This window comes from Vidua macroura, chromosome 2 (assembly GCF_024509145.1).
Source record: "Vidua macroura isolate BioBank_ID:100142 chromosome 2, ASM2450914v1, whole genome shotgun sequence".
Taxonomy (NCBI): domain Eukaryota; kingdom Metazoa; phylum Chordata; class Aves; order Passeriformes; family Viduidae; genus Vidua; species Vidua macroura.
Genome location: NC_071572.1, coordinates 104,066,879 through 104,084,015, shown reverse-complemented (window position 1 = coordinate 104,084,015; position 17,137 = coordinate 104,066,879).

Below are 17,137 nucleotides of genomic sequence, written 5' to 3'. Positions count from 1 at the left end.
GGTGTACAGGCATGGAACAATGATTTTTTGCTTGGGAGCACGATACTTCAGACGAATATGCCATGAGGAGTTCATAAAACTATATCGAACTTAATCTGTAGGCATCCATAGGAGCAGGACCAACTCTTCCTGATGACTTGCCCCATCAAATACCTAGCATTGTTAAGACTTCATTTTAAATTGCCTAATCACCATTTCTGGCCATCCATTCCTGTTCTCAGCAAAAGCTGGAGTCTGGTGTGTGAAGTTCACTTTCTTCTTGCAGAGGTTGTGTTGTGTTGACTGTGTTGTTGTTTTGTCTATTTTGATTATTAAAAACATAAACTTCATTGTGTCCTGCCTGTGAGATTAATTCACATTATTTTTCTTACTATTCTTAACTATACATCTAAGCACTCCCATCTTCATTTTTTAACCACAGCATCTCACTACAAACTCATTTGTCCATTTGGACCTCCAGAGACAACCTTCCCTGGAAGATTGTCCTCATTCTATGATTCTCCCTCATACTCTGGTCATAGCACAACTTAGCTGTACTTAGGCAGACTTAATTTGAAATAGCTTCCCTATAAAAACAAACCAGTTGTTTTCTGTTGCTCACAAATCTTACCAAAAGTGTTTTGCTCTTTCATTTTCTTACAGAGGTTGGATGAAAGATAGCTGTCACTGAGTGTGAATCACGACGTTTTTGATCATGTCCTGTGTTTTGCACCACGATAGAGGCGCAAAATCAGGCATTCAAATGTGTTCATAGTTTCATAGACAACATGTACTTACCTCAGGGATTAAAAACCAAAAATATAGCCTCTCTATTGCTGCCAGAACTACTGAGGTGGCTGAATACTCTCTATGAGTTCTTTTCTTATGGTTTTCCAGGACCATGTGAAGTTGTACACTTGGGGCATGGGAAGACTTTACCATTGTTGGGGGTTTCCTGAGGCTGCACGCCTCCAGAGTGGTTAGTGTGCCAGTTTCTTTAACATGGAAATCTGTTACTTTCTGGAGTTGTTTAATGGTGCATAAGGTATTAATTGAATGTACAGAAATATGTATGTTTATGATAACTGGACTACAGAAAAAGTGATGATTGATATAAGGGCTTCAAAATCCCTAATTATGAAACCAACCCATACAGATAAACGTGTAATTTTTTAAGTAAAGGAGAGACAAATACTCAGTGATTACCAAATGGTTGACGGCTCCCTGCTTCATGTCCTTCAGCTTCTGTTACTGCTTTAAGGGCCCTGAACACTTGAGTGACTGTTGAGGTCTGGGGGGAGGGGTCACAGTTGCTTCAAATTCATAGCCCTGTTTCCCTAGAAAAATAGCTGTAAAAAAAAAAATAGTTAAGATTTCTAAAACATAAAACATCAGGTCTTCTGGGAATATTCAAGCACGCAATGCTGAACTAAATTTGAAATTTCATCACCATTCCTACTGTGACTGGAAATAAATGACAGAAGAAGTGAAGTGTTCAATACCATCCTCTTCAATGCACCATTGTCATACAAGTAGAAAAATCCCTTTTAAAGAATGGGATTGCTTACACATCAGTGAATTAAATAAGGATGGAGCTGGTGATTCCTTTGTTTTAATTTTTTTTTTTTTTTTTTTTTGTCATAGTTTGATATAGTGATGTAGACAGTTAGTGAAGAAGGACTTTAAGGGGTCATTAAATCTGCCTTTCCCTCTGTGGATATGCCTGACTAGCCAGTTGTGATCCCTAATTGTGTTTGAAAGTACCCAGCACATAAAATGGCTAGCTTACATTTGAAGGAATTATTTACAGAATCATACAAAAGTTTCACACTTGCCTAAAGAGATCATAAGAGCACCAGAAATGTGATGGTATGACAGATGTGCTGAGTGAATTAAACCTAAACTCTTTTACTTCTATGTATATGAGTTGTGAGCTGAGTCCTGTGAGTGCCACATTGACTGAATGATCAGACAGCGTAAACAAATTCTGACAGCAGCAGCTTTAGTCCTGCTGTGCTTTGCCTCTTTAGCCTCGCTGTTTGACGGGGTAATCAGATATGCTCTGGTGCATCTCTGTTCCATCCTCAGATGGAAAACTATTCAAACCTCAAACAGCTTCAATGTTATTATCTAAATCAGCATTATAGCTACCAGAACTATTTCTACCTGGTAATATTTGGTTGGGAAGTACCTGATGACAAGCTCACAACTAAGAATGATCTTTAGGGCCTCCCAAGTTTTACATGTATGGCTTCTTGTAAGTATAATAAAGATGTGATGAATTAGATTAATTTTCCTCCTTTCTTTCTCCTGTCCTTATTTGCCTAGTCAGTTGTATCTCATTCCCAACTAAGTCAGTGGCAGTGTTCCCTTTTGACTGTTCTAAGTCTCAATCAGTGTGTTTCAATCAAATTAGTTTGTGTGTAAGAACAAAAGTCTCAAAATTCTGTTTTTGCAGTGTTACTGGAAGTGAGTATTGCAATATGAGATGCAGGATATCCCTCACTGGGTTCAAATGACCAACTTTTCAATATTAAGAAATACTAAGTCTTTTTAAGCATATAGTAATTCCCACCTGAAATACCATGTTCCGTTCTGAGTTCCTTACTCCAAGGAAGAGATGGCTGTGCTGGAGGGAATCCAGAAAGGGGATAAGAAGATTATGGGACTGGAGCATCTCTCATATGAGGAAAGGCTGAGAGATCTGGGACTGCTTAGTCTAGATAAGGCTCTGAGGGTTCCTATTATTGTAAGACAGGAACTGACCCCAGTAGCACTGACCAGTAAATTCTGTCTATGAGTAACAAGCAGCTGTCCTGTACTCAGAATTAAAGGTGATAGTATAGGTTTAGTTTGCCTCTTTCCTCAGCAGGATCTGGCTTATCTCCCTTGATAAACAGTGAACTAAAGCTGAAGTAAACATCAGCTGAAGTCTGACTACAGGGCACAGTTGAACAGCTTTTTATTCAGCACTGAAGATCTGGCATGAGTGGAAAGGAGAAAACCCCTTTCTGGCCATAAATAAAATATGTGATGAGTAGATATGTGCAGTGTATCTGACTATCCTACCACTTCTGGTGGTTTCTTGTTACTGAACCATAAAGAAATCTACTTATATACCTATCTCTGATCCCCACCTCCCTATTCTTCCAGGGAGATATGAGGCAGTACAGAAAAATGTGTAGTGACTGAAAATACCTCACAAAAGTAGCTGAAGTGAACATGTTTTTCTCATGACCATATAGCAGAAAGAACAGGGTATGATATGTATTTATGCTGTCTCTGAACAAGTGGTGAATGTGATTTGTGCTTTGCTTTACAGACAGCAAATATGTGTTCCCACTAGTCCAAAGTTGGGATTCTGTTCAAGGCACGGCCAGAGGGAGTATGTTCTTTTCACGAGTTGCCAGAAGGTTACTGAGATTTACTTGGATTTAAATGATATGATGATTCAGCATGCTAAGAAAAAAATGTGAAGTTGTTTGAAATCTAAATAGTCCTTGTAGTTTAAGAAATCTCTAATTCTTCTTGCAGAGAAATTTCCTTTTCCTGGTTAGACATAGTAATTTTCAGGCTAACCTAGTAATCCTTAGTGCTTCAATTGCAGTTACTGCAACAAGAACATTTTCTAAGTGTCCTAAATTCCATTCATATTGTAAGTGCTTTCCACTTCACTAGTATTTCTTGTGGTTGTCTATTTTTGCCATGATTTTTACTATATTTTGTATATTTTATAATCTGTAAAACTTGGTGGAATTGCTTGTTTCCTCTGTTACTAACGATCTCAAGATTTTTGCACTCCTAGACAAATTAGTACAGGGGATACAAAGGAAACATCTATTCTCCATGTGGGTTTATGACTAGCAAGCAATGTTAATTTATTTTGTTTTGTTTTTCCTTTTAGTCTGTCCCAATGATGATGAAATGGGTAGAATGTGTCAATATCTCCAGCACACTCTGATGACAGGCTATACATAGCATTATTTCTGAAGACTGTCACTAATATTTCACTTCTATATACCTCAGAAAACAATGCTAGAGGTAATCCTGAAGTTAGAAGTAATGGGAGAACTCCTGACCTGGCTGTAGGTTCACAGAATTGTGAATACAGGGAATAAGTTTAAATCAAAGTTTAAACTCACATTGTTATTTAACTACATCATAGAGTGGTTTGGGTAGAAAGGGACCTTAAATATCATCTAATTCCAACCCCCTGCTATGGACACCTTCCACTAGACCAGGTTGCTCAGAGCCCCATGCAACCTGGCCTTGAACACTTCCAGGGATGGGGCATCCACAGCTTCTCTGGGAAATCTGTTCCAGTGTCTCATCGCCCTCACAGCAAAGAATATCTTCCTAATATCTAGACCTACTCACTTTGAATTTGAATTCATTCCTCCTTGTCTTGCAACTCCTGTTACTCTTTGTAAATAATCCCTCTCCTCTTTCTCTTTGATGTCCCCTCAGGTACTGGAAGGTAGATATTAGGTCACCACAGGGCCTTCACAATTCTAAGCTGAGCAATCCCAATTCTCTAAGCCTTTCCTAACAGGAGAGCAGCTTCATCCCTTTAATCAATTTGGTAGCCTTCTCTGAATCCACTGCATATGTTTATATGCATTAAATTATATCTCTCTTTTCACATATTAGTAATTTTTCAGCCCAAGTAATACATATATACGACCTAGTACAAAATAACTCAGAATTTATTCTACAATTGGCTCTTAATGACTGACTAATCTCTCCTCAACAAATTCAGATGGTGCTAAAGAGAATGATCAAGCATTATTCAAATTTTGGAGGAGAATGCTAGGAAATGAAATATGTTTGCAAACTAATAATTCACATGCAAAAGGCAAAGTCATACTGCAAAAGCAAGAAATTTAGCTCATTTGTCTACCTATGTTATAAAAATGAAATACAAGCTCTCGGTTGTGTGACTAAACAAGTAGATTTATTGCTTAGAGAAGTGGAGGAGTATGTCATAAAAGACAAATTTGCTTCTCATCCACTAGAAAGAAGGGAGTGTAGCTTTCAATAGAAAGAAGGTTCAGATTTTATTTAAGAATGGCTGAAAAGAGAAAAGTAATTTTCAAGAACATTAAGGGAATTATAAAACTAATTATGTATGAAAATGAAAATAATTGAAAATAAATAAGAATTAATTGACAGCTGCCACTCTTCCTTATTTACTTTGTTGTGTCTAGCAATTGTAAGTACTGAAGGCAGTGGGTAAATTCCATTTCATTTCACAGCACTGTCTGAGCAGACTGCCACCAGAAAAATACAGCATAGCAGTCATGAATGCCCCATGTCAATTCATTCATCACGGCACTTTCTGATTCACTGGACTTATATTTTCTGTGGTATTTTTCACTTTGAAAAAAAAAAAATCATCACCCATTAAACTCTTTTCAGATTGCTATATCTTTGTTTTTGAGTTGCAATTCTTGCTGACCTGGAACAGAAGATAAATGTTGACGTGTCATTTTTGTCATGTAATTGGTATTATTAAGAATTTTCTTACCATGAGGGAAAAGCAATAGCAGGTCTTGGATAATACAGTGTTCCTGAGAAGAAAGAAATCAATGCTTAATTGAGATTATAGTATTGTTTCTTTCTAAGCAGGACCAGTCAACGTTCAACCTATTTGGTTTTGAAATAGCAGAGCCTTTTCTTTTTAAGGGGAGGAGCTGATATGCAACTGCATCTCACAGGAACCTAAAGATAAGTCTCATCAGAAAAGAAAAAACACATCTTAGACTTATCCATGGTGAAAGAAGAAATGGACCAAATTTTTCTGAGGGCTATGCCCTCTTCTCAAGTGTCCAAGGGAAAAGCTTGTGTATGACTGTAGTGCTTCAAAGTCAAGTGGCAGATCTTGAATGACTATCCAGCATAAAAATGTTGGGTGCTTGGGAAAACTCTTGGGTCTAAAATGACCCACACAAATTTGAAACAGTCTGTTTTTATAATGCCAACGTACATCCGGCTGGAGTAGGAAATAATAATAACCCAAGGGTATCAACTCCTATAAACTTTGAAATTATTTTGAATATTAATTTCTTAATGATTTGAGGGTACTCTTACAGTGCGCATACTAATTTAAAATGACATTTAGCAAGGGATGTGCTAAACCAACTGAAGTTCACAAATTACAAAACTCTATAAAGGTCATTATTGAATGTAAGAGACAAAAGGTGTCTCAAGGACATATGAGTAGATAAGGAAGATAGATAAGACATAAGATATTCCTTCAGATAAGGAAGCTGAGGAGTGTTTTGAGATCCCTTCTTGAAGAGTTGAATCATATTATCAACACTAATCAGGTCAGTTTAAAACACCAAAGTTTCCTGAGTAATCTGATACACGGAAAAAGAAAGTGAGAAACTGAAAAGTGGCTTAGTTAACTTGCATGACAAATCTAGGCTTGTGTTGAGATTGAAGCTCACAATTCTAATTGCCTTTAGTGGCTTTGTTCAGTCATCTTCTCTGCTTGCATGTATGGCATTGGTGGCTTCTGTGATGATCTGCTCCATAGCCCTCCCAGGACTGAGGTGAGATGGCCTGGCCTGTAGCTTTCTTGACCATCCTTCCTAACTTAGAGTGCAGCTTTTGTCTAGTTCTTTTCATCATGAACAGTCACCGGAGTGTGTCAGAGATGACAGAATTGCCTTAAAGCCAATGACAGCTCAGCACTGTCAGAGGTATTCTCCCTGGAACTCCAGATATGTGTATAAAACTTTACTTAATCAGTCCTTAACTCAGTTATTTTCTGCAATGGGTAGTTAGTACCTCTTTTTCTTAAGTTAGGCCATCACCATGGGCCTGGAAGACCTGAGAGCAGACCCTGATGGAAATGACTGAGGTATTGAGCGCCTTAGCCTTTTCCATCTTCTCTGTTTGTTACCTGCTTCATTCAGCAGCAGATACGCTTAATCTTAAATTTTGTGCCGATTTCTTTATCCTTCTGAATCAGATCACTGAACAAGCCAAAGTCCACCATCTGCAAAACCAGAGTCTTTACTTTGCTACTTGTCTTACTTTTATATTTTTAAGCTCTATCATCTCATGGTCATAACAGACAAGCCCTCCATTAATTATTGACTGCTTCATTATTTGTGAATAGCAGCTTCTGCAGACCATCTCCTCTAGCAGCTGCAGGAAGAAATTGTCCTAAACACACTCTAGAAATTCAAATTATTTTTATTATGCTATAATTCCTTCCAGAAAATTCTGAGATGTTAACTTCACCCATGAGAATCAAGGACTGTTAAGAGTGTCTTCCAAAATTTTAAAGTTTTTTTTTTCCCTTTCTCTTTCTGACTAAATTTTCTGTAAGCAACATCCACCAGCATGTCCATTTTTTTGGCCTTCCTTCCAGCCTTAGCCTAAGCTTTCATCTAGCCTTTTCCCTCTGACTATGGTGGAGAGTCATCTTTAGAGAGCATGGCGTCCCCCTTCTGTCTGTCTTTCCTGGAAGTATGGTTTTATAATCTTTCCTGGAAACTCTGTGCCTATATATTGCAGTGTTCCGTTCCTGTGAACAATTCCATAGCAATCCCAGAAATATTATAGCTCTGGAAAAACACAGGAACTTTCAGTTCCTCCTGTTTGTCACATTGTATATTTTTGATTTGATACACATACACAGTGTAGTTGTTCTTACGAATTTCTATTTCTGTTTTACTTTGAGACACAGTGACTCAATCTTGGATTTCTGTTTTTAACAGATCTCAAAAGAATACAGTGGACTGATGAGGAGAGAGATGATGGGGGGAAAATCTTCCTACTTACAGTAAAAAAATTTAAAATTGTGCTTACGGGATTGGTACAGAACAGAGTAGAATAAAACCACACAGAGACTGAAAAATGTAGAGTCCTCCTCTGGAGTTTGCAGTCCTTACAGCACTGAAAGGTGAGTGATAACACATGAACACATGAATGCGTGATAATATGGGGACATAAATAGAGATCCAGCTAATTTATCTTACAACATTTATATCTGAGTTGCCATTTTTTTCCCCTTTACATTGAGCAGAAAACAGGTGCTTTGTGGGTTGAGGACAGTTTGCGTGTCTTGCACACTCACAATGTTTGTTTCTTTCTGTTATTTGCATAAAGAACCTCTACAAGCAGAGTAGCTACTTCAGACATGGGGCTTTACATGTCAGAATTTAGACAGGTGCATCATCCTCCATGATTTTCATAGCTGTTCAGATGAATATATCAATCAATATCTTAAACAAATGGTAAAGTAAAAGTCTTTCTCTGCTATAAATAAATACTAAAAAACCCAACACAGCACAAGAAGTGCGGGGCCAAAATGATACATATCATTTCATTAATAAGAAGCATTGTGCCAATGATCATAACCTATTGAGGATAATTATTAGGTTGAATTTAAAAGTGAGTACGTTATATACCTTTATCTTTTTCAGATACCATTTTCTCACCTTTTTGCCTATTTTGGGTTCCCCTTAGAGCTGTGCATTTTTAATTTGCAATTTCTCTCTTTTTTGTCCTTTGTACTGTTGATAGTCCATAGACTTTGTGGCATAATCTTGTATATATTGATTACAAGAAAAAATTACTTTAAGAGACTAAAGCCTGAATGGTCGAAATCTGAGTCCTGTATCAGTCATCCTCCATCTGAATGCCCCCACAAAAGCCAAGAGCAATGTTATTTTTTAGACATGTGTTAGCACACCAAGACTTGAATATTTGGACGATAATTTTTAAGATTGTAATACCACAGTTAATTGAAGTAATTGGCCACATTTTCTTTAGGAGATCCGCTTGTGAATAATTGAGACAGTGATACGTTCTACTTCAGACACATCCTTTCTGCTTCATTTTCCACAGGTTTTTAAAATTTTTATATTTAAATTTTTGCATAGTTGATCTTGATATTCACAAGGCATTTAAATTGTCTGGGTTTTTTCATATCCGCTTTGCTATAAGGGAGAAAAAGTCTTTTTGCCTCCATCCAAATGCTACTTGTACAAATGTCAAAGTTCAACAGCTACCAAGCTGCCAAATCAAAGAGAATTCCATAACTGGGTCTGAAAAGAGTCCTTTGAAATTGGAATCAAATGAAATTCTGAATATTGCATGCCACTCAATAATAACAAAAATTCATAGGGGAAAATGCTACTGAGCAGCAAAACCTGACATTTTTTTTTTTAGAGATACAGGCACATATTTTCCCTAAACGTCATTAACTGCTGGTATTTCTAAACCGGGCGAATAAGTGCTTTAACAAGGAATCAAACAAGTTCTTTTCAAAGGTTTGCATCAAAGATCTGATCAGTTGAAAAAGACAGTTCTGAGCCCAGGGTTTATACCAGGATACTCAGTCAGAATGACACTTTAAATTTGGGTGCAAAATACACATGGCATACCTTAAAAGTCTTCCTGGCAAGTTCACTTATGTTGTGCTTAGAAGAGCAGATTTACCTCAGATTTATTTTCTGTATTTTTACAAGATGAGGAGAATTCAAGAGACATCATATTATTCTATTAATTTATAAGAGCACACCAGAAATTACCACTGAGAATGAAGATTTTCTGTCATCAAAAGAGATTAAATTTATTTCATATAATGAGCACCATCTTTCTATTCACAGTCACCATATTGCAGTTTTTTCCATGCATTTTTCAGCTAATAAGATTATGATAATTCTTTCTATTGCTTGTTTTTCCATTGAAAATAATTGTGATTTCAAACAAAACTTTCAGTATATAAAGATTTTACAGTGCTGAAAAATAGCTTATTTTAATAGTCTCAAAACAGGTTATATCCTTTTAATTCTCTTTGAACTTATTTAAGCAATAAATTATTTCATTTTCTCATATTCTGTTATCTGTGGATTGATATGGGTGTAAAGTAGCCAAAAGCACATTTGTAAAACTACCCAAATCTGTGCTTCTTTCTCCCTTCTAAATGCCCAGAGGATGATTGAACACTGCCATGACTAAGGACAGTGTCCAGGGGATGATTTATCCTCTAGTCTGACCTTGCAGAAATGTAAAAGGTTTTCACTTTGTGCTTCTTCCCAGCTTGTTTCACATGCCTAGGTTGCACCAGGAGGTGGTCCCTGCACTCATAGATTGGTGTGACCATTTGAAAGGCTTTTTAAAAGAGCAGGTGAAAACTGAGAGCTGAGCAAAAAGACAGATATGCAAATAGGTTGGTTGCGTTAAGTCCGTGAGTTGAATTTGTAAGAACTGATGTGCAGGCTAAAGAGAAGCTGCTATTTGCAACGTAAAAACAAGGGTTGCATTTTATTGCTTTAACAAAACTTAAACCAATGCTAGATATTATTCAGTACCCTCTTCTGGGCTTATAAATACTTACACAAACCAGGTATTCCTGAAGGAAACCTTGATTAAGAAAATAAGACAAGGAAGACAAAATAAAGTAGGCTTAGGTGACTTTTTCTGTCCAGATTTCAATTATAAATTAATTCAAGTTTCTGCTTTTATCACCACACTCCCTGTGCCTTTTCAGTGCCTTCAAAGTGTAGCTCTATCCAGATGACATACGATGCCTCCTTGAGGAGCTTGTTTGCCTGTATAGTTTTACCAATTACTTACCTTGGAGTGTTAAGGCAGCATTTATTTAGGCAAAAACCAATTATTTTTCAATTCTTACCTGAGAAATATTTTTCAATTTTTACTTAAGGAAATCCCCACAGCTTTGTTGTGTATGAAAAGCGACATAATGGAATATAAGCATTTCAAATGTAGTTCTAATTAGAGTGGAAATTGTTCACTCAATTGACTCTGAGAAAAAAAAAAAATCCATATACAAAAAAAGCACTGCTGCAAAGATTTTTAGAAAATCAAAATGCAAGCATTTTAGAAAGTTGGACTAGAAAGATTTTAGGAATTCAGAGACCAGCTGGCTGAGATTCAGAGTTTTCAATGCCCCTGAGCTATGGAGGCTTCCCCTCTGCATGTTTTTTGCCCTTTTAGGGTAAGAGGCCATACACTGGAACATATTATAGGGAATGATAAAATATTACTTTGGCTGCAGACAGATGTGTTCACCTATCTACCAGTACATTTTAGCAGGAGAAGCTCCTTGAGTTAGAGTATGAAATCTTTTTCATTAAACCAACAGAAATTATGGCTGTAAAGATTGACCATTACATTTTTTATTTCTGCAAATAAAAATGAGCAACTTGTGCCTAAAAGATAGGGAGCTTTTAGTCCTTTGAATAAAATCTCTGCACCTAAACATGCATTTTAAATAATAGTATTGTTCTTCTGGGATTTTAGTACTTATTAAACAGGTGACGCATAGTTTAAGGAGGGCTAAAATGTCTTAGATCAATTTGTTTTTTCAAGAAAAATAGAACCAAGCTCTATATTAAAAATGTCTGGAAACCAGTGTACTTTAAAATGGGCTGATGAGACATAATACTGGAATGCTAGTATAGTGCTTATGTAAAGAGCGAATTGCTCATCATAAAGATTAAATCTTCATAGTGCTGTGGCAAGTGGCAGTGAACTGGCAATCCATCTGTTCTCACTCTCTTCAAATATTAGAATTTATTACTGCAGAAAAAAATAGCTGCTAATTTTTGAACCAACCACCTGTAAAGAACAAGTCATTGCACAGATAAGATGTGCTCCTCCTCACCCCTAGCTGCACCTTCAGCTAACTTCATTTCCTCAGTTTGAATGAGAGCATATTTCAAGTGAAGAGCAATTATATGGCTCTGTGCCTTGTACAACCTGTTAAAAACAGTAATTTGCTGCCATAAAATTAATTCTGGGTACAGTTTACAGATATAACTAGCTTAGAGTAAGAACATTTCTGTCTTCAAAATATAGAACCACTAAAGGCTTGCTTGGATGGGTTTACTATTTATATTGTGCTTTGGTTAAATACTAGTTTTAAAATAGATTTGTTGACAGCTGATAAGGCAATGCCATTATGTATTGACAGCGCAACATAATGCCATTTATTTTTCTCTGCACTTATTTGTGCAAGATAACTTTCTGTTTTATAAATGGGTATAATTCTTTCCATCTGGGGAGAAACATGAATTGCAGTTATACTCTGTAAGAGAGGGAATTCAACAGTGATAATGCACTCTTTTCCTGTTTTAAGCTTTACTTAGTAGTTATTTATTTTCTTTCTCCAGGGTACTCTGTAAACACTTGGCCAATTCCCTTTGTCATCTGAAAAGATCCCAGAGTGTTTTTTACTGCAATACAGCACCCTACTGTTGTAACTTTGTGCTGAAACTGTGGGCCTTGCATTTGTTAAGGAACAGTGCATGGCATTCCAAGACACTTTGTTTGAAACAGAAGTGTGGAGTTGTGTTTTTAGGTTCCACTGTATGTATGTTCAAAATGGTTTATCCCTCTCCCTTGTGCCTTTTTGGTTCATCCCGGGTTTTCCCATCAGCACCTGTGTGTCCATCAATCCCAAAAACCCTGACTCAGACCCCTGACCCCACCCAGGTGACTTGTCCATCCTTCCCCTTTGTCTGGAGGCCCTGCCGGGGTCGCTGGGTGACTGGACAATGGCCTGGGGTCCCTCCCCTCCTCCCTCCTAAGTGGATACCCCGTCTGTCCTTCCCTCGGAGGGCCACTCCCATGTCTTCTCCCATTGTCTGATCGGGTTCCCGCCCACCGTATATCACGGCCTGCTCGAGGCCCAGCGCTCACTCTCTCCTGGAACCTCTTTGAGTCCTGTTGGGCTCTGGGGCTCTCCTCGGAGTCACAATAAATCCTGGACCTACCCCCAGAAGAGTTCGCCTCCTTCCTTGCCAGTGGGATCAGTAGTGTCCTCGGACTCACGAAGGCACTCTCTAAAGCCCAGCTAGGTTCAGCAGGAAGTGCCTCTCGCTGCCCTATCGCCCTGAAAAGAGCTAGCTGGGGCTAGCAAGGGATCTGCTCTTGCGAAATTGGGACGAGACGCGGCACAGAAGGAAATTCCAATTTTTTTTTCATATTTCATTGAAACTTCACATTTGTATCTCCTTTCATAAATACTGAACACCTCAATCACTTTTCTTGACAGTGTTTTCATCTAGTCTGTATTTCAGGATACATGTTTTGCTTTTCTGATTCAAAACTTTGAAACACATTTAGGTTCATGAATGAATCCTTCTGAAGGGCATCAGAAGTTACCAAGGAATGGCCTGGGCTGGAAGGGATCTTAAAGATAACTCATTCCAACCACCTGCCATGGGCAGGGACACCTTCCACTAGACCAAGTTACTCAGAGCTCCATCCAACCTGACCTTGAACACTTCCAGGGATGGGTCAGCTGTACCTTCTCTGAGCAACCTGTGCCAGGGCCTTATCACCCTCACAGGAAAGAACTTTTCCTAAGATCTATTCTAAACCTATTGTTTTTCAGTTTGAAGTCATTCCACCTTGTCATTCGAAGCCCTTGTAAATAGTCTCCCCCCATCATTCATGTGGGCCCCCATCAGGTACTGGAAGGTCCCACGCAAGTCAGTCCAAAACCTCTCTTTTCCAGGCTGAACAATCCCAATTCTCCCAGCCTTTCCATATAGGAGGGATGCTCCAGCCCTCTGATCAATTTGGTGGCGTCCTCCAGACTAACTTCAGCAGATTGGTATCGTTCCTATCTCATCTAAGTAGTTTCACCTTGGGAGGCAGAGAGGTTTGCTGGCAGGACAGTCATGTTATTTGCCAGCAATTTCACTAGAGATGATGGAAAACCCTTGTATTAAAAGTAGGACATAAATGGCCACCAAGAGATTTAAATGATGAAGTTTCTCAGGCAAGATGCCTTTACCAGAATTGGAGTAAGGAGGGGCTCTGACCTTCTGTCAAGATATATGAAAGCTCCAGAATCTAGGACTTATAGAATAAAAGAATATTTTCTTTTGGAAGGAATCTTAGAGATTATCTAGCTCCTCTCCATGCTGTGAACAGGGACACCTTTCTCTACACTAGGTTGCTAAAAGCTCCATTCAGCCTGGCTTTCTTGGAAAGTTGAAGAAACAGAGAAAATCGTTATAAAATTTGGGCTTTTTTCACTGTTTTTTATTTAAAAAAAACTTCCTCCAAGTTTTCATGAAGTTTCATGTTAAGTTAAACTCATATCCTTTGCACTGGCTATTGCTTTCTGCTTAGAGATGGTTAAGTGTTCAGCCATTCAGATGATTGGAGCTGAAGATTGTAAGAGAGGATGTCAGACAAGGAATATGTACCTCAGAAATAAATGAAAACTGGAGATAGGGCCAAATGATACTTTATCTAAGCAAATAAATACCATCTAAGCAAATAAAACTAGTGGTATCTCATTCGATTTCATACAGCAAACTGAAGAACTTGTCTATGAATCTAAGCAATTTGTAACTGACTGCTTTTACTAGTTCTGTGTTAGAAAATGGTGCAGTGAATCTGTTCATTTATCTGAAGAAACATGAGAGTTGTTTACTCAAGAATCTTTATGAAGTCAGACATTTTAGCAGAAGTAGTTTGGGATGAGCACAGATGGTAAATGCTTTACTCAAAAGTGATGAATCCCCAGGTGATATATGAAGACCATTTTATTGTCAGGGATGTCAATGAGAAGCCACCAGTTTCTTGAGGTGATCTTGTTAATTTTGTATGCAGGTTTTACGATTTATCTTCCAGGCTCTGAAGAGCAATTAAATTCACCTATGCTCATCAAAAGACTTAATGAGTGTCATAAGTTTTGATGATAATGCTGTTCTTTTCTTCTTTAGGTAGCTTCATTCACTTACAGCACTATAGACTTGAAGCACATAAATGTCACAACATCAGAATGGGATGGCTTTCTTGAGGGGGGGCTTTTAATTTAAAATCTGACCTCATTTTACATTACATGCAGGATGAGTCTTCTGCAGGCAGAATGTCAGGTAGGTAACCCAGGTATGGTCTGCTCTGGTTCCTACAAGTCCATAAGACCCTGTACTATCATAACTACTTAAAAAAGGATGGCTTTTGCCTGATACTTGTTTTATAATATATCTAAAACATCCATAAATCCTCCATAAATGTATTAAAATCTACTATTTGCTAGAATAAAATCTTGTGGTAAGATGTAATTCATACACATTTTCACAACAGCTGATAAAAACTCACCTGTAACTTTTAATTGTGAGTTCTGGAATTAGAAACAATCAGAACTATATGAATGTAGCATTTAATACTGATTACTGTTATGTGAAAAACTATTGACATTCCCATACTTCATCCATACAACAAACACAGCTTTGAACCCTCAGTAAATTCATATACACCTATTTTTCTTGAAAAGCTTTTTTTATATTTTTTATAGTAGCATCATTTCCATGTAAGCCAATAAATATATAAATGTGAACAGAAATAATTCACATAAATTAAAATGTTGTAGATTTGTACCCAAGGTGCCCAGACCATGTTAAAATTTCTGAAAACCCATCCTTATTTTCAATGGTGACCACTAGATGACAAAAGCCACCAAGTAGCACACAAATGAACCAGCAAGGTTTGCTAAATAGAAGAAGTCTTATGTTTGAGGAACAAAATGAGTTATTGCTATTTTACCACTGTTGTAGTGTTTCTTTCATATAGGTGAAGGAATAGTTCATTTTACAATGAAAGAACAGTTTTTATACAGCATTTTTTATGAGTTGTAGGTTCTCATACCTACACTTACTTTTCATTTGAGATTATGTGTTGGTGTTGAAAATGCAAGAGTTCATCAGCAGTGAAAATCTGCAGAAAGAGCAATTAAGCATTTTTAGTGGGCAGAAATAATCTTCCCAAATTTGTTGTTTCTATGGCTTCAGTACAACTCAAAGCAATGCAAAGATTGACAACACAATGTCCAAAGCACCTGTAAGACACAGCACCTCTGGAAAGAGTATTGTTTCATCTGCAGACAATGTATAGTATTGTCTGTTCATTATGACTGTCACTTCTTTGGTTCTTCCAAAGTTGAGGGAGGAGATTCTGCCCCTCTGCCCCACTCTGCTGAGACCCCACCTGCAGGGCTGCATCCAGCTCTGGGCTCCCAGCACAGGAAGGACAGGGACCTGTTGGAGCCAGGCCAGAGGAGGCACCAAGGTGATCAAAGGGATGGAGCAGCTCTGCTGTGAGGAAAGGCTGAGAGAACTGGGATTGTTCAGCCTGGAAAAGGGAAAGCTTTCGGGTGACCTAATTGTGGCCTTCCAGTGCCTGAAGGGAGCTCACAGGAAAGATTGAGAGAGACTAAGGGCCTGGAGTCACAGGACAAGGGGAACAGCTTCAAACTGATGGAGAATAGATTTAGATTAGAGATTAGGGAAAAGTTCTTTCCTGTGAGGGTGATAAGGCCCTGGCACAGGTTGCCCAGAGAAGCTGTGGTTGACCCATCCCTGGAAGTGTTCAAGGCCAGGTTGGACGAAACTCTGAGCGACGTGGCCTAGTGGAAGGTGTCCCTACCCATGACACAGGAGTTGGAACTGGATGATCTTTAAGGTTCCTTCCAACATAAACTGTTCTACAATTCTGTGCTCATAGTGTGATGAAATGTGGTGAATATAATCTAAATATAACCATGGAAAACTCAGAATTTTCTCTACTTTTTCACTATGCTCTTCTGCTTCTGCACAATAGAAGTGTGTATACATGCATGTATATATGTATATTAATATAACTATAATTATACTTCTTAAACAGAAAGTTACCCCAGAAGCTAAGACTGTTAAAGGGTTGGAATGGATCTTAAAGATCAACTCCTTTCTGTTGGGCAGGGACACCTTCCACTAGACCAGGTTACTCAAGGACTTATCCAACCTTGCTTTGAACAGCTCCAGGGATGTGGTATCCGCTGCTTCTCTGAGCAACCTGTTCCAGTGCCTCACCACCCTCACAGTAAAAAATTTCTTCCTAATATGTAATATAAATTTATCCTCTTTCAATTTGCATCCATTACTTCTTCTATCACTACAGTTCCAATACTGGAAAAGAAAAAGATGTTTCACATCTCCAGGAGGAATGTTGACATCAGTGCAAATCAGAATAGAATGACAGACAATGGATAAAGTGCTTTTTTTATGAAATTTCTTGGGTTGTGGAGGGCAAAACCTGGACAATAATGACCTTTTTTAGAAGTTTTCCTGTCTTAGTTATCTGGATGACTTTCCTTTTTAAATCTTCAGTATATTTA